Source organism: Eurosta solidaginis, chromosome 1 (genome assembly GCF_040869045.1).
Source record: "Eurosta solidaginis isolate ZX-2024a chromosome 1, ASM4086904v1, whole genome shotgun sequence".
Classification (NCBI taxonomy): Eukaryota; Metazoa; Arthropoda; class Insecta; order Diptera; family Tephritidae; genus Eurosta; species Eurosta solidaginis.
This window is the reverse complement of record NC_090319.1, coordinates 296248111-296267746: the sequence shown is the minus strand read 5'-3', so window position 1 is coordinate 296267746 and position 19636 is coordinate 296248111. Positions and strand designations below refer to the sequence as shown.

At 34.0% G+C, this 19636-nt stretch overlaps 1 protein-coding gene across 2 annotated transcripts in view; it reads left to right on the top strand.

Annotated features, from left to right (window-relative positions):
• Positions 1–19318, top strand: part of Gycbeta100B (guanylate cyclase soluble subunit beta-1-like) — a 522131-nt gene extending 502813 nt beyond the window's left edge. For both annotated transcript variants that reach the window (XM_067761157.1, XM_067761156.1), the window contains exon 18: positions 18580–19318. The gene's annotated coding sequence lies outside the window, so the exon portion shown is untranslated. The remainder of the gene's footprint in view (positions 1–18579) is intronic.
• Positions 19319–19636: the final 318 nt, after the last annotated feature.

Here is a 19636-nt window from a genome sequence, read left to right as displayed (position 1 = left end):
CGCGGATTCCAAATTATCGATTCATATTCTAATATCGGCCTCACCAATGATGTAAAAAGGGTTTTTGTAACGTAAGGATCACTAAACTCTTTTGCCCATCTTTTCACAAATGCTAAACCTCCTCTCACTTTATTGACTGTGGTATTAATATGAGGGTTGAAATTAAGTTTGCAATTCATTGTAACTCCCAAGTCGACAAAAACGTCAACGCTTTCCAGAGTTTGGCCATTAATTGTGTAGGAAGCTGACTGTATGTTCCCACGTGAAAAACACATGGATTTACATTTTTCTATGTTGAGAGGCATAAAATTCGCATTACACTAAGTAACTAAACAATTTAAATCCGACTGGAGCACAGAACGTTCTTCAACCGACGCGTATGACTTAAAAAGTTTTACGTCGTCGGCATACATTAAAATTTTAGAATATTTTATAGTTGTGGAAACATCGTTTATAAAGATCAAAAACAAAATAGGACCGAGATGGCTGCCCTGAGGCACACCGGAGGGAAAATCGATGACATTCGAACAAAGGTTTTTAAAAATGACTCTTTGAGTTCTACCGCAAAGATAGGAGGAGATCCAGCGAGTTAGGCCAGGTTGAAAACCAAGCAATTCGAGTTTATAAACAAGTAATGAGTGGCGTACTTTGTCGAATGCTTTGCTGAAATCAGTGTATATAACGTCGGTATGATGATTCAAGCAAATTGGTTGTGGTTGATTTGGCTCTACAAAAGCCATGCTGAGAACTATCTATCAATGCAGAAATCGAAAATGTAAGGTGATTAGTAACGATTGCTTCGAAAAGCTTAGGGATAGTGGAGAGCTTTGCTATTCCACGATAGTTTTCAATAGACGACTTGCTTCCTTTTTATGGTGTGGGATAAGAAAAGATTCCTTCCAAGCCGTCGGGAAAATGTCATTTTTTAAAGAGAGGTTAAACAGATCAGTAAGGGGCTGGTAAATGTATTCCGCACATGTTTTAAGAAAACATGTTGGGATCAAATCGGGACCGTATTTGAAGGATACTTTTAGGGTCTTTAGATGTAATAGAACATCTCAGGCAACAAATGTGGGGCATATATTGAGTTACTAGAATGGAGCTCATACGGATAATTTGTAGGTGATGAATCAACCACAGCAGAGTAATTAGAGTGAAAGAATTGAGCGAAGATGTTTGCAATCTCTTGGTCGTCGCTGGAAATGCTATTTCTAAACTTCATGGCAGAAGGAAATCCGTTAGTTCTGCGTTTAGAATTTACGAAATCATAAAAAGACTTCGGGTGGCAAACAGTGTTTCTTTTAATTTTACATATGTAAGCTTTATAACACTTTTTATTAAGTTCAAAATACTTATGACGGAAAATAGCGTACTGTGCATAATGAGAATATAAACCGGTTCTCTTATATAATTTGAATAAACGTGATTTCTTATTTTTTAAAGCTTTTAGATCTTTAGTAAACCAGGCTGGCTTGAACTGGTTCAGTGTACGAGCATATGCGTTTGGGCACATGTTTTTCAAATAAGGTATAAATGGTTTTATTAAAATGTAAAACGTTTTCCCTTTACATCCCCTTTATATCGAGGCCACCTTATCTCAGAAAGCTCTTTATTTAAATTGTTGAAATTAGTTTTGGAAAAATCAAAGCATCTGGTAGAGATACGGTTGCCTTAATGCCCAGCTGTTGCCATCGTAACACCCTCCGATACTATCACCTCACCGTTCGGCTTATGCTGCACTAATTCGTAGTTACCGGTTTGGGAAGTAATTTACAACAGGGGTTGACCGTTAATACACGACCAAAAATACTGGGAAATACGTCTTAAGCCACCTCTTGTTCTCGATGTTGGACCCACACAGGGTTTTTTTTTCTAAACCCGGCCGAAAGCCACCAAGGCAAAGAAAGGTATTGTGCGCTATAATTCCATGGATCCCTACAGGAGCGGTCCGTGGTCATTTTGGCGGTTTTTGGTTATATCTTTTGATAGTGGTCAATTTTTTTTTTTTTTTTTGTATTTTATTTGATAGTAGTCAAGTTTTTATCGATGAGTTATCGATATTGCACCGATTCTTTGATTTTTGTATCGAAAAAAAATCGATATACAATCGAAAAATATCGATTTTTTATAAGTTATCGACTAGATGTCGGAGTCTAGCTGATTTTTTATTAGGGAGTAATCGTAATGCCATCCATTTGTTATCGTTTTGTAACGAAGTTATATTGTTGTGTTTTCGGTTTTATCGAAATTTCATCGGTTAGTTATCGTGGCTGTATCGACTAGAATTCTTGTTCTGCGGCCCCCCGTCTTCCAAGTGGGGAACATATTTCAATCAAAAAATTATTAAAATATATAAAAATGTGTTTCAACTGAATTGTTACAAAGAATAGCATTGTCCCCTTTGATTTAGAATCGCGGTATATGCCTCCTTTTTATACAATGAAGGATTCAATGTAGCCCTTGTATACATGTTATTCATGGATTTCCAAAACTACAAAACGTCAGGATGCTTATCGGTAAGGCTCTTGTTCACAATCGACTAGTCAATTATTCGAGTATCAACTTTGCATTGATTGAAAATCGACTATCAGATATTTTATTTCAAAAAAACTTGCAGGCGCCTTTTCGAGTTGAACTCCTCATGGATCTAGGGAATGGGAGGGCGTTATTGCATATGAGCTTTCATGTGATCATACCAAATCGTTCCCAAGATGGTTGGACTACTACATTTATGGTGCTTGTTACCGGAGCGTACCGGATCTGCATCTGGCAAAGGACCATCAACATCGATAAAACTCCAACAACAACTAATCGAATATTCGCATAGTCGATTATAAAGGGCTTAAGTAAATAGGCACTCAGTGCACTCTTCGATAATATCACGAAAATGCTAACAATTGGATGAAACTGTTTAAATATAGCACGCATTAAACTCAAGTTTAGTATTGCGCGTTTACATATATATTTATCTTTGAAAGTTTGAAGGAAAGCAGTTTCTCTCTATCTCTCTCTCCCTTTTTCTCTCTATAGAAAATGTATAAAAATAAACTCACACAACATAAACTTTTCATTATATATTTTGTTCTTTTTGCTGTCAATCAATTTCTCATTTATTTTTAGTTTGCTAAATTATCTGTGAAATTATAAAATGATTATAGACATACATACATATATACAGACTTAGTTATACACAAGCCAGTAAATGAATTACGTACATTATAATTTGAATGCCAATGCATCGCATCTATTCTTGGCTTGTTTCTGTATAGCAGGAAAATTTTCATAGCATTCTTAGTTGCTTTTGTCACCTCATCATCACTACATTCGTGTGAGGTCTTATTGAGATATGATCAGTCAATGCAAAGTATTAAAATATCAAGTGCATGTCAATTTGTCAAGGTATTATATATGCATCAATAACAAACTTACATACTTATATATCAGCAACCCCAATAATTCATTTATATCCTTACATCTCATATCTTCCTTGTGCATATTAGAACGCTTTCAAAGTCTACAAATGCAATAATAGTTATGCATATTTATAAGCTTTACGAGAAATGTGCCGTAAGGCGATGAGGAAATAGAATTCATTGGCCTTGACATCAGGTCTTGCTTTTGTTGTATATATGTATGTATGCTTGTAAGTTCATCTAAATATGACTGTATGCGAATATATTTTTGCATGCTTAAATTCATTCTTTCATCTCTTTTATATTTTAAAAGCATTAAATTCATTTATCAAGATGAATTTCTATGCAACTGCTGCACAAAGCTGGTATGTGTGGGTGGAATGCGAGGGAAAGAGGAATTGGAAGTTTAGTTATAGTTGATTGAGTGCAGCCTGCATTTAAAAAAATATTTATTTTATCTTAATTGAAATGAAAATTAAAATGTTAACCACAACCACCTTTTGTGAAAGGTTAATGCATACCAATTAATATGTAAATCAAGCACAGATATTGGGGATTTATAATTTTCCAAGTATAACACTGAAACACTGGTTGGGTTCAGTGTTGAACTTTAACTTTTTTCAAGCTAGATTTTGGCTTTTTTTCTCCGTTTAGCTTGAGAACTTGCGATTTAGCTTTAAGCTTTTTTTATAAGTTTTTTAGCTCTTTTTAGTTTTTTCAAAATTTTAGAAAATCTAGATAAACAGTTTGGTGTAGAATAATTTTAAGGACATTGAATGAATTTGGGCTAGATTTAAAAAATTTGAGACGCTACGGAACAGATAGTTCTGGTATTATGGTGGCAGAAATCGCGGCGTAGTAAATTTATTAAGTCAACATCAACCTAATATCATTTTCGTTTCGTATATTTGCCACTCAATACTATTGGCTGTTTCATCTGCTGCGAAACTGCTTACGAGCGAAATTGAAATTTTGATTTCAGAAATATTTAACTGGTTTTCCAAGTGCATATATAGACAAAAAAAGCTATGCAGTGCTGAGAAAAACGGACTCGACTCGTTGCAAATTGCACCCACACGAATGGGATGACTCCTTGTTTTTCTGTACTTACTGTCAACAGGCATAATATTTATTTGAAGGATACCATTTTGTGTAAGGCTTATAGCCCATATAGAGTAAAAGTTACGTAAGTAATTATTATAAGGCAAAATATAAAAACTTAATTATAAGGCTTATGGACCAACAAAAATAAGGCTTACGTAAGGCCTTATTAAAAGAAAGTACTTGCTGTATTAGGACCTTTTATATAAGACCACCCAAAATCAGCGCTATATAAGCTGTGATAATAACGTGGTTGAATAAGGATTACTGTACCATAGTATAATATTGGACTTATAATAAAACACCATGTGACTTCAAATTCCTGTATTCATATTCATAATAACCAATTTCAAAATTTTATTTAACCGGGGTCACCCATAGGTAGTAGTTCGACCAGCCCAGAAAGTGCCATGAAAATATTCCCTCCAAAAATTCATCTGCCAAATATCATTCGTAGTTAGTGTAAAACACTTACCAAACTCTTGAAAAGAGGAATAAGAATTTACATATTTCATGGGTTCTTTAAAAGGACAATAAGTAGATTTCCTTATTCAAAATAGTTTTACCTGTAGCATCTGCTCACTTTTTTTGTATGAGTTAAGCGGGGATTGCCTTTATTGCTTTAAATGTATGAAAACATTTATTTGAAGCAATTTTTAATTTATAATTTATTTAATAATTTGGGAAAGATTTAAACAACGTGACATCAGGACGGACAAGGCGACGGATGTTTCGATTATACCTTTTAAATCTCTTCAAAGCCTTTTCTCCCGGGAGTGGGATTTGCACCCGCACTCCTACGATGGTTGAAGTATTACAAACGCATTAAGTCACGTCATGACTTAGTTGTTGTAAACCTTATCCCAATTCCCTTCTTTGCATATTTTCTTTATGCACCGTACATACCTCGTATGTCATCATGTGGTAAAGTTATGCGTTGGTGAGGTGGTTTCAAAGAAACTTGGTGTTGTTGCTTTTGTTCTATTTATAGAACTACAGCGAATTAACCAATGTTGTCTATTTGTATGAGTTTAAGCGCCGATTGCCCTTATTGCTTTAAATGTGTGAGAACATTTATTTGAAGCAATTTTTAATTCATAATTTATTTAAAAATTTGGGAAGAATTTAAACAACGTGACATCAGGACGGACAAGGCGACAGCTGTTTCGATTATACGTTGTAAATCTCTTCAGAGTCTTTTCTCCCGGGAGTGGGATTTATTTTTTATGAAATTTGAGTAAAAACTAATTTAAATTTTTTATCCTGTTATGTCTATTATAAAAAAATCAACCTTTTCGTAGCCCTAAAAAAATTTATTCAGTTTTTAGTTTTTTATTTTTGTCAATCTAGCCTTTTTTCGGAAAAGTTCTGGCAACACTTGTTGGGTTCAATTCAAAAGGACTTAATTCAATTTTTTCCACATACTAGTAATTTCAATAAGCCCTGATGATTTATAGTACGTGTTTTATTCAACCATTTCATTTTTAATATCAAAGAATATATTGGAAAATTTTTCTCTACAAAAGGCACAAATCTTACTTACTTAACTGGCGCTAAACCGTTTAAGCGATTATGGCCGTCCAAAAAGCCGCGCCACCGCTGCTACGCTGGGTTAACTGGCGCCCAGGGAAATTAAATCGTGTTTCAAAATACTTTCTTAATAGTATAAAATGGCCTAACTAACGTGGCCGCTTCGTTTTAATCCGCTGGATTATGTTGATGTCTGCGTAAAGCTCTTACTGAGAAATCTTCGTTTTTAGGCAATAGAAAACTTGACAAGGTCCAATCAGTCATCTAAGGCGGTCATATTAAAATGATTATCCATCATTTTACTAAGATCTCACCACAGTCCTTGAATGCATCCGAAATTCGTCCATGATGGCAGCACCAAACTGAAATTGTTTAAATGTTTGTGAGTTTTGAGTCAAAATGTTTCGTTCTTAACGATAAGCTGCGAAGAAGATGGGTGAATGATGTGATAGATAATAGTTCAGAAAAAGAATCTTAAAATGCAATGCAGACGCCAAAAACATTATTAAAAAGAGTTTCACATGGGAAATATTCCCAAAAGAATTATTATAAAAGTCAAAAATTAAAGTTAATTTTTTTTTATATAGCATTTTCAGGTCAAATGCAACTTTTTTCATTTCAAATGAAACTTTTTTCAAGTCAAATGAAACCTTACTACTAAGGTAATTAATATATTTATATCGTACTTTATAACGCTAAGTATTTATCAAATTTTTCTTTAAGACAACTATTTCTAATTAGCCATATTGAAGGCAAAATTGTTGCTTAAATTTTCTTTGTGAATGTAAGCTGCAGTTAAGGTCGGCTTAGTTTAGCCTTGCCTTTTGATCGTTTCAATTTTTAATAGATAAAGTAGCAGGGTTATACGCTAGGCAACTTATATACTACAGTTTAACCACCCACTTAAAATAAGCACCTATATTTTTTACTTGTATCTACTCCTCTTATATATAAAACACATTCTTCTACATATACTTCATTAATAACGTAGGAATAAAGCAACGTAGAGAACAAATAGAAGGAACCAAAGAGCATGATGTGAGCGTATTTCCTATTCACTGTCTGACACCAACTAACACATCGGATGAATCCTCTGTATTATGCTTTTCTCTTTGGCCAACGTCTTACCAAACAACATAGAACGATAACAAGGTATTGAGAGAAACGTTACTTTTACCAACTATATAGTAGAGCATGTGGACTGTGGAGAGATCTTTCTTAACTATGCTGAAAAACATAACGGTAAAAAGTGATCTTTTCTACTCTATGGCGTAGTTACACTGCACTTTACTCGTTTTGGGCCTTTGAAAACATATATGTTTGTTTTTATTCCATTATTTTTCATTGTATATTGTATTTAAATGTAATACTTAGAATATATATATTAGAGTGGGTCGATTTATTAACCGATATCGCGCCATCGATTTTTCGATAGGATTTGGGGTCAGGAAAAAAAGTTTTACTACGCATACCCAAACAAATAATTTTCGAGCCTGCGAAATTTAATTTTTTTTTTTTAACTTTTTTTGACTTTGATTTTTAAGGGTTTTTTCATGACCTACTGAAAAAAATTTCATACGTCCGACCCAAAAGCGTCCGCTAAAAACGTTGGTATACATGGAAATTATACAATCAAATGAAAATTTTATAGTGTTCATAGTGTTTAATGTGACAAAGTGTACCACAAATCGGTGGTACCGATTTTCTATGTAATTAATGGTGTAATTTTTGTAAATTTTATTTAGCTTTCATTTGTAATTTTGTCAACCGCCACATCTAAAAATATTACGCCCCTTATAATGCCAAGGAAATTTGGCGAAACGTTGGGCCGTAAGGTGGAATAAACTTTGTTTTTATTCGCACTACAACGAAATCGATCACAATAGTTTAAAGGAAACTTAATCTCCGAAATTTTTTTTAGTAGGTCACGAAAAAACCCTTAAAAATCAAAGTCAAAAAAAGTAAAAAAAAAAAAGAAATTTCGCAAGCTCGAAAATTATTTGTTTGGGTATGCGTAGTGAAACTTTTTTTCGTGACCCCAAATCCTATCGAAAAATCGATGGCGCGATATCGGTTAATAAATCGACCCACTCTAATATATATATTCTAAGTATTACATTTAAATACAATATACAATGAAAAATAATGGAATAAAAGCAAATATATATGTTTTCAAAGGCCCAAGCGAGTAAAGTGCAATGTAACTACGCCATAGAGTAGAAAAGATCAATTTTTACCGTTATGTTTTTCAGCATAGTTGAAAAAGATCTCTTTACAGTCCACATGCTCTACTATATAGTTGGTAAAAGTAATGTTTCTCTCAATACCTTGCTATCGTTCTATGTTGTTTGGTAAGACGTTGGGCAAAGAGAAAAGCATAATACAGAGGATTCAACCGATGTGTTAGTTGGTGTCAGACAGTGAATAGGAAGTACGCTCACAACATGCTCTTTGGTTCCTTCTATTTTTTCTCTACGTTGCTTTATTCCTACGTTATTAATGAAGTATATGTTGAAGAATGTGCTTTATATATAAGTGCAGTAGATACAAGTAAAAACAAGTAAGAACGAAACTGTCTTCGGCTGTGCCGAAGACTTCATACCTTTCATGAATGGGGCTGAACAATAATCTTATCCCGTTCGTAATCTCCGAATAATCGGATGTATAAGATAAGAAATATATAGTGAACAGATCTACATACCTTAACGATTTTTAAGATAAATATAAAATAAAAAATAGGTAGGTAATCCGTGTGAGGATGCAAAGCTTCACGTCTCTTGTGGTCTGCATGTAAAAACTATGACTACGAATCACGTATTTCAAAAATATATGACGTAAACGTAACTATTTGATGAAACTTGATGAATTTTGAAGCTTCTAGCCGTAAAAAAGGGGTCAAAATGACAGTTTATATGAAGTATATAATATATATAACACCGATCTCTATAATTTTTTCAGACAACAATATATGCTATATACGTAAGCATTTTGTGAAATTTGAAGCTTCTAGCTGTTAAAACGGGGCAGAAATTGCGCAAAGTTTCTTATCTGAACAATCGGTTGTATGAGATATATACTATATATACCACCGATCTCAATGATTTTTTCAGACATCAATATATGCTATACACGTAAGCAGTTGGTGAAATTTGAAGCTTCTAGCTGTTAAAATGGGGCCGAAATCGTGAAAAATATATATATATACTATATATACCATCATATATATATTATATATATCACCGATCTCTATGATTTTTTGACACAACAATACATACTATATACGTAAGCAATCGGTGAAATTTGAAGCTTATAGCTGTTAAAATGTGGTAGAAATTGCGAAAAGTTTCTTATCTGAACAATCGGTTGTATGAGATATATAATATGTATACCACCGATCTCAATGATTTTTTCAGACATCAATATATGCTATACGCGTAAGCATTTGGTGAAATTTGAAGCTTATAGCTGTTAAAATGAGGCAGAAATCGAAAAAAAAAAATATATATACTATATATATATATACTATATATACCATCATATATATATTATATATATCACCGATCTCTATGATTTTTTGACACAACAATACATACTATATACGTAAGCAATCGGTGAAATTTGAAGCTTATAGCTGTTAAAATGGGGTAGAAATTGCGAAAAGTTTCTTATCTGAACAATCGGTTGTATGAGATATATACTATATATACAACCGATCTCTATGATTTTTTCAGACAACAATATATGCTATATACATAAGTATTCTGTGAAATTTGAAGCTTCTAGCTGTTAAAATGGGGCTAAAATTTGCAAAATTGGTGGTGTGATGGTAGCGTGCTCCGCCTATCACACCGTATGCCTCGGGTTCAACTCCCGGGCAAAGCAACATCAAAATTTTAGAAATAAGGTTTTTCAATTAGAAGAAAATTTTTCTAAGCGGGGTCGCCCCTCGGCAGTGTTTGGCAAGCGCTCCGGGTGTATTTCTGCCATGAAAAGCTCTCAGTGAAAACTCATCTGCCTTGCAGATGCCGTTCGGAGTCGGCATAAAACATGTAGGTCCCGTCCGGCCAATTTGTAGGGAAAAACAAGAGGAGCACGACGCAAATTGGAAGAGAAGCTCGGCCTTAGATCTCTTCGGAGGTTATCGCGCCTTACATTTATTTATTTTTATTTTATATATACCACCATATATAAACTATATATACCACCGATCTTTATGATTTTTTCAGACAACAATATATGCTAAATACGTAAGTATTCGTTGAAATTTGAAGCCTCTAGCTCTTAAAATAGGGCAGTAATTACGAAAAGTTCCTTATCTGAACAATCGGTTGTATGGGATATATACTATATATGTGGTTGTTTCACAAAAAGTTTTATTTTATTTGTAAAGTTAATAAATTGGTTTAGTTGAATTACAGTTCAATTAGGCTTTAATTGAAAGTACAGTTAATAGTTTTAATAAAAGTTTACGAAAGGTCACGGTGCAACTACTATTCAGCTTGGCGTCAGGTTTACAACTAACTTTTCTGCTGTTTTATTTCAAAGTTGGCATTTTGGCAGGGTTTTCTATAACAGAACGATACGCGTGCAAGGTTGTATTTTATTTGTATAATTAGGCCTGATTGGTATGTTTAGGGTTTGGTTATGTAAATGGCTAATTAGTATTCTCGACCACTTCTAGTCTTAAGACCCAATCCCACATATATACTTCCGATCTCATCAATTTTTTCAGGCAACAATACGTGCAATATACGAAAGTATATGGTGAAGTTTGAAGCTTCAATCTGTTAAATTGGGTAAGATATTACAAAAACCCTCTTTTTCTGAAAAATCGGTTGTATGGAGGATATATGCTATAGTGGTCCGATCCGGTTCCGACAAATGTCTAATCGGACACCCAAATACACCCGTTCACCAAATTTTATCAAGATATCTCAAAAATTGAGGGACTAGTTTGCATACAAACAGACAGACGGACAGACGGACATGGCTAAATCAACTCAGCTCTTCAACCTGATTATTTCGGTATACTTAATGGTGGGTCTATCTATTTTCCTTTAAGGACTTACAATTTTCGGTTTCGTGACGAAATTAATATACCATTTCATTTTCATGAAAAGTATAAATATAGGTGCTTATTTTAAGTGGGTGGTTAAACTGTAGTATATAAGTTGCCTAGCGTATAACCCTGCTACTTTATCTATTAAAAATTGAAACGATCAAAAGGCAAGGCTAAACTAGGCCGACCTTAATTGCAGCTTAAATTCACAAACAAAATTTAAGCAAAAATTTGGCCTTCAATGTGGCTAATTAGAAATAGTTGTCTTAAAGAAAAATTTGATAAATACTTAGCGTTATAAAGTACGATATAAATATATTTACAATTACCTTAGTAGTAAGGTTTCAATTGACTTGAAAAAAGTTTCATTTGAAATGAAAAAAGTTTCATTTAAAATGAAAAAAGTTTCATTTAAAATGAAAAAAGTTTCATATAAAATGGAAAAATTTCATTTAAAATGAAAAAATTTCATTTGACTTGAAAAAAGTTTCATTTGACCTGAAAATGCTATATATGATATAACTCGGAAACGAACGAACGACTCCTCTCCATATACATAACCTACACCCAGAATTGCTTTATCTGATAAAGTAATAAAAACCGAGTAAGGAGGTCTAAGTTCGGGTGACACCGAACATTATATTCCCAGCTGTACACTTGAAATGCTGTTGTTGTTTGTTTTGTGTGCTTAATAGTATTAAAAGGCTGCGCAATAATACATATATATTTGGTTCCATTTTGAACTAATTTTCTTCGAGTTATGGCTCCTGAAATATAGAAAATTGCTTAGTCATAAGAGGGGAGGTGCCACGCCCATTTTTTAAGATTTCAAGTTTGTCCTATTTATTGTTTTAAATCCCCTTGGGAAATGAAATACCATTGATATAAAGCTCTTTTTTGCAAAGACATATCTTATGTTATTCGTCCACGACCCTTTTAAAAATCTTTTATATAAAAGTGAGCGTGGTCCTTAACCGATTTCGTTAATTTCACCATTCCTTATAGTAAAGGCAACCCCTTTGCCGATTTTTGTTACTATATGTTTGACAGGTTTCTATTTATGATTAATAATATTTGCAAAATTGATTTTATCACAAGTGGGCGGTGCCGCGCCCATTTTAAAAATTTTTTTCAAATTTTTATCAAGAGTCTCAATATCAGTCCACACGTCAAATTTCAACATTCTAGGTGTATTATTTACTAAATAATCAGGTTTTTTTTTTTCCAAAATGTTATACATATATATCAAAAGTGGGCGTGGTTATCATCCTATTTCGCTCATTTTCAATATCAATCTATTCCGGGTCCAGATAAGCTCGTGTACAAAATTTGGTGAAGATATCTTAATATTTACTCAAGTTATCGTGTTGACGGGCAGACGGACGGACATGGCTCAATCAAATTTTTTTTGATACTGATGATTTTGGTATGTGGAAGCCTACATCTATCCCGATTCCTTTAGACCTGTACAACCAACTGTTATCCAATCAAAGTTATAATACCCTGTGTACAAGTACTGCTGGGTATAAAAATTGTGCCAGTAGTAAATGAATATCATATGAAAGGTTGTCTACGTCGTATTTGACAAATTTTTTTTGTTTGATACCTATTTTATATGGCTTTCGAAACTTATTCGGGACTACTTTAAGGACAATGACTTTAAACTAGGAATTATTTCAGAGTCATCCCGAAACCGTTTCAGAATGACTTCAGGATTTTTCCGCAATCAGTTATAAATGGTATCGTATTGGGGTCATTTTGGAACTGTATCAGAACCATTTCGGGATTTATTTGCGACTTCTTCTGGATCACTGCGATCATGTATAGAGACGTCGCACAGCCTTTTAAGCTTAAATTTAAATATGTTGAACCTTCATGGGATAGGGTGAACTCAGAACCCTTTCAATACGCTTAGACATAAGAATCAAAAGATATAAACCGTTATGTATCTATATGTTTTTGATATTATATGGTAAAATAATATTCGCTCCTGTACAAGCATTGATCCATACTCTTGAAAACGTGTCCGAAACGATCGTGAAACAGCACGAAGAGATTTTGGAAACAATCCTTAAATCATTCTAAAATTGTGCTACAAAAATTCCGAAATAGTCATGAAATAATACCAAACATAGTCCCCAAACTGTTCGGAAATGCTCTTCAAATGATCTAGAAAGAGTTCGTGGAGTATCCTCAAATAGTCCCGGAAAGTTTCCACTAAGCTATATCTTAGCGAAAAGGAGCTTTATATCAAGAGAATTTTAATTTCTATATTGAATTATAACATTAAATTGGAAAACACTAAAATTTTTGAAAACGGGTGTGGCACCGCCCTTTTTTGTCTAAGCAATTTTCAATGTTTCGAGAGCCATAACTCGAAAAAAAATTTACACATCGTAACAAAATTGGGTACACATATTTTCCTTATAGCAGGAAATATTTCTAGTTACAATGGATAAAATTGGTTAAGGACGACACCCACTTTTATATAAAGGACTTTAAAAAGGGTCGTAGGCAAAAATAAAAAGTTAAATCTTAGCGAAAAGTAGTTTTGTACCAATCGTATTTTGTGCCATTATAACAAGAAATGGGAAAAAATATAAATCTTGAAAAATGGGCGTGGCACTGCCCCTTCCTTACAATGTATTTCCCAACGTTTTTTTTTTTTTTTTTTTCATAACTCGACGAAAAATTTGGTGTTTAACAAGGAATATTTTAAGTAAAAGTGGACTAAATCGGTTAAATCGCCTTCTTTTATATGAAAGATTTTGTAAATGTGTGTAGATGCAGATAATGAGCCATTTCTAGTAAAAGTTGGAAAATTTCGTTAATACCCCTGCCCATTTTATACTTTTTTTGTATATACTTACTTGCAAACAGTAGGGAAATCCCCATATCTGAAGGAAAACTGCATTATTACGCGTTCAAGGTCATTGGTGTTAGCGTCTATGTCCTGTTTGCTTCTTTTAAATGAAAATTAGTTCAGAATAGAACCATATGTATATTTATTTACAGACAAATTGGCATATTAGAAAACTTGCTAAGCTAATTAATAATTAAATAACAAAAACAGATTTAATTTAAACCTAACAATATTAAAATTAAAACAAGTAAGGGAGATTAAGTTCGGGTGTAACCGAACATTACATACTCAGTTGAGAGCTATGGTGACAACATAAGGGAAAATAACCATGTAGGAAAATGAACCGAGGGAAACCCTGGAATGTGTTTGTATGACATGTGTATCAAACGAAAGGCATTAAAGAGTATTTTATGAGGGAGTGGGCCATAGTTCTATAGGTGGACGCCATTTAGGGATATAGCCATAAAGGTGGATCAGGGTTGACTCTAGAATGTATTTGTACGATAGGGGTATCAAATTAAAGGTATTAATGAGGGTTTTAAAAGGGAGTTGTGGTTGTTGTATAGTTGGTCGCCTTTTCAAGATATCGCCATAAAGGTGGACCAGGGGTGACTCTAGAATGCGTTTGTACGATATGGGTATCAAACGAAAGGTGTTAATGAGTATTTTAAAAGGGAGTGGGCCTTAGTTCTATAGGTGGGCGCCGTTTCGAAATATCGCAATAAAGGTGTGACCAGGGGTGACTCTAGACTTTGTTAGTACGATATGGGTATCAAATGAAAGGTGTTAATGAGTATTTTTAAAAGGGAGTGGGCCTTCGTTCTATAGGTGTTCGCCTTTTCGAGATATCGCCATAAATGTGGACCAGGGGTGACTTTAGAATATGTTTGTACGATATGGGTATCAAATGAAAGGTGTTAATGAGTATTTTAAAAGGGAGTAATCCTTAGTTCCATAGGTGGACGCCGTTTCGAAATATCGCCACAAAGGTGGACCAGGGGTGACTTTAGAATATGTTTGTACGATATGGGTATCAAATGAAAGGTGTTAATGAGTATTTTAAAAGGGAGTAATCCTTAGTTCCATAGGTGGACGCCGTTTCGAAATATCGCCATAAAGGTGGACCAGGGGTGACTCTAGAATTTGTTTGTACAATATGGGTATCAAAAGAAAGGTGTTAATGAGTATTTTAAAAGGGAGTAATCCTTAGTTCCATAGGTGGACGCCGTTTCGAGATATCGCCATAAAGGTGGGCCAGGGGTGACTCTAGAATTCGTTTGTGCGATATGGGCATCAAATTAAAGGTATTAATGAGAGTTTTAAAAGGGAGTGGTGGTAGTTGTATATGTGAAGGCGTTTTCCAGATATCGACCAAAATGTGGACCAGGGTGACCCAGAACATCATCTGTTGGATACCGCTAATTTATTTATATATGTAATACCTGCCAAGATTTTAAGGGTTTTTTATTTCGCCCTGCAGAACTTTTCCATTTTCTTCTACTTAATATGGTAGGTGTCACAACCATTTTATAAAGTTTTTCTAAAGTTATATTTCGCATCAATAAAACAATCCAATTACCTTACCATGTTTCATCCCTTTTTTTGTATTTGGTATAGAATTATAGCATTTTTTTCATTTTTCGTAATTTTCGATATCGAAAAAGTGGGCGTGGTCATAATCGGATTTCTTTCATTTTTCATACCAAGATAAAGTGAGTTCAAGTAAGCACGTGAACTAAGTTCATTAAAGATATGTCGATTTGTGCTCAAGTTATCGTGTTAACGGCAATGCGGAAGGACAGACGGACGACTGTATATAAAAACTGGGCGCGGCATCAACCGATTTCGCCCATTTTCACAGAAAAGAGTTAACGTCATAAAATCAATGCCCCTACCAAATTTCAAAAGGATTGGTTAATTTTTGTTCGACTTATGGCGTTAAAAGTATCCTAGACAAATTAAATGAAATTTTCTTTTATTTTTGTATTTTGTTGCACTATATCATTACTGGAGTTGAATGTTGACATAATTTACTTATATACTGTAAAGATATTAAATTGTTTGTTAAAATTTTACTTTAAAAAAAATTTTTTTTTAAAAAGTGGGTGTGGTCCTTCTCCGATTATGCTAATTTTTATTAAGCATACATATAGTAATAGGAGTAACGTTCCTGCCAAATTTCATCATGATATCTGCAACAACTGCCAAATTACAGCTTGCAAAAGTTTTAAATTACCTTCTTTTAAAAGTGGGCGGTGCCACGCCCATTGTCCAAAATTTTACTAATTTTCTATTCTGCGTCATAAGTTCAACTCAACAACCAAGTTTCATTGCTTTATCTCTATTTTGTAATGAATTATCGCAATTTTTCGGTTTTTCGAAATTTTCGATATCGAAAAAGTGGGCGTGGTTATAGTCCGATATCGTTCATTTTAAATAGCGATCCGAGATGGGTGCTCAGGAACCTACATACCAAATTTCATCAAGATACCTCAAAATTTACTCAAGTTATCGTGTTAACGGGCGGACGGACGGACATGGCTCAATCAAATTTTTTTTCGATCCTGATTATTTTGATATATGGAAGTCTATATCTATCTCGATTCCTTTATATATGTACAACCAACCGTTATCCAATCAAACTTAATATACTCTGTGAGCTCTGCTCAACTGAGTATAATTAATGGAATTAGAGTAAGTATTACAAAGTTTGATGCATCTAGTAATTGGCTCATTATCACCATAATTCGTATAATGCGTTGTACTTTCAAATATACGAACGTTCCTTAAACTACGAGAAGCAATATATACAATGAACAAATTTTCTAGAGCTGTGCAATTGATGCGTCTATTAATTATATTATACACAAAGATAATTGAAAAATATTTCCTTCTGTCATGCAAGAACTGCAAACCTGGCAGGTTACACCTCCCATCATAAGAAGGGAGGAAAATATGCCACTGAAGCTTACATTATGCGCATTTTGTAAATATTTTCTGTACGCCTTCGATTTTTTGAATGTGTACAACATAATAGGGACTCCAAATTACGGAACAGTATTCTAGGCGGCTCCTGACTAGAGAAATATATAGCGATTTTAAAGACAGTGGATCTTTGAACTCTTTGGTGTTTCGTCTTATGAACCCTAGCATTAGCAAATTACGAAACAGTATTCTAGGCGGCTCCTGACTAGAGAAATATATAGCGATTTTAAAGACTGTGGATCCTTGAACTCTTTGGTGTTTCGTCTTATGAACCCTAGCATAGCATAGGCTTTAGACACCATAAAGTCTATATATTTCGAGAGTGTGAGCTTCGAATCGAAGATAACACCCAAATGTTTCATTTCCTCACAACGAGATATTTTACAACTATTTAGCCATAATCAAATGTAATGTTTCTCGTAGGCATTTCATAAAACGTTACTACATAGCCCTTATTGATATTCAGTTGCAGGCGATTAAAAGAACACCATTTTTCAAGAGCTTCGAGATCGCGCTGCATTTTACGACTATCAGAGTGGTCACGCATAACTGATAAAATTTTCAAATCGTCTTCGAAAATCAGACAGTTAGTTAAGTTGAAAAAATTTGGTAAGTCATTTATAGATAATAAGAATAGAAGTGGACCACATTGGGTACCCTGAGCTATACCTGATACAGCGTCTATCATAGTTCTTGATGACGCATCTCCCATTTTAACCTGGAGTTTTCTTCCTATCAGAAAGCTCTCAAAGAAGTTAAGTAGCTTGCCGCTTACTCCATTACACTCCAGTTTTTTTCAAAAGTATAAAGTGACTGACTTTTTCAAATGCTTTGGAGAAGTCTGTGTACACAACATCCAATTGCGTTCGATTTTCACAAGCATTAATTATCTGGTTTGTCAGTATGGTTATATTCGTACAGGTTCATCTACCAGGGAAAAAACCATGCTGGCAATTTGAAATAACCGAACTAACATGGTCGAATAATTTTGACTGGAGAATATGGTCAAATAATTTAGCCAAGTTGCATTGTTTAATAATTGGTTTGTAGTTGAGGACATCATTACGATCACCAGATCGAGATATGTATTATTGTGCAGCCTTGTAACACTATTAAGCACACAAAACAAACAACAGCAGCATTTCAAGTGTACAGTTGGCTATGTAATGTTCGGTTTCATCCGAAATTTGACTTCCTTACATGTTTTTTAACATGAGCTCTAATGATACTCAAGCCCAAATGCTTGTGGGGTATATTCGACGCCATTTCGAACGAACGCAAATCACCGATAGGTTAACTAGAGTTTAACCCTGCCAGATCGGCCGCTTAAGCTCAGCTTAAACTTCAGTTAAAGTAGACTGGAAAACTGCAGAATAAGTTTAAGCGTAGTTTAGCAGACAAACTGAGTTGAACTTGTATTGAAAAACCGGGTCTAAGTGTGACATATACATAATATACATACAAGCAACCGAATGAAGGTGTTGAAAAGTTGAAATTTTCTAAGCCAACTTTTTCGATATCCTGAACAATATTTCTTTATTTGGCTCACTTTAATAGCTAGGCCTAATATTAAGCATTTTATTATTTTTTGTATACTAATTAATTGAAATTCCTCTTCTATTTTTCAGGCTGGTTTTTTTCTACGCTGCGTCATGCGAATCTGCAATAACTCTTTTGTACGAATGTATGTAACTATGTATTTGAAAGTTATTAGCTTTAAGTTCAAGCCGCACAACTAAAAATAAACAAAATACAGCAACACAAAGCAGGCAAATATATTAATGTAGGTATTTAAAATAACCGAATGTGAGTTTTGCTAAAAACCTAAAAATATTAAAATATTGACTACATATGTACGTACATATGTGGTATGTAGAGTCATGTAGATATAAGCACATTACATACACACAAATATAGTAGTTTTAAATGATGTTTATATAACTACCTACATATGTATGCATCTAAGTAGTGTTGCACCAAAATCATCTGAATTTAACTACATATAAACTTTAATTTGTTATATATACATACATATATATGTACTTGCAACCAACTGCCTTCCAAAAGTGAGTTAAAGCATAATAACATGAGTATAAGTATAAATACGTACATATGTATTTTGTTTTGTTTTTTTTTAATAATTTTTCAAACTGCAACTAAGTAGGTAAAAATTTATTTATTTTTCTCTGTTAAATATTTATTGGTCGCTTTGTCAGAGTTGCCCTACTCCTTTAGCCTGCACAACCTCTAAGCATGTTTTTGCCATGAAAAGCACACATTGCAACAAAAGTTTTGCTGCAAGCTCCCTATTATTTATTGTGGGCTATAGCCCTTCCTCTTTTTGATGTAAGAATTTTAACAAATTTTTCTTCTTTCGCAGAGCCAAGCTCTTCTAAGCAGTAGATGAAATACTTATGCAGACATTCCATACTGCAGCTATGACAAAAATCGTTGGTTGGAATTCTCATCAGTTCGCCGTGTATTTCCATCAGGCAGTGGCCCGTTAGTGCACCTAAAGAGAGACGGTTGAGGTTAATGGGGAACCTAGTTCGGTTCTCATTTATGCGAGGCGAGGTTTGTTTGGGCATCACGCATGTGGTTTCCAGCGTACATCAGGATTTTTCCTCCTTGGTGATTTTCATAAACTAATAAGGGTCACCAAATTAACTTAAAAAAATTTTGTGA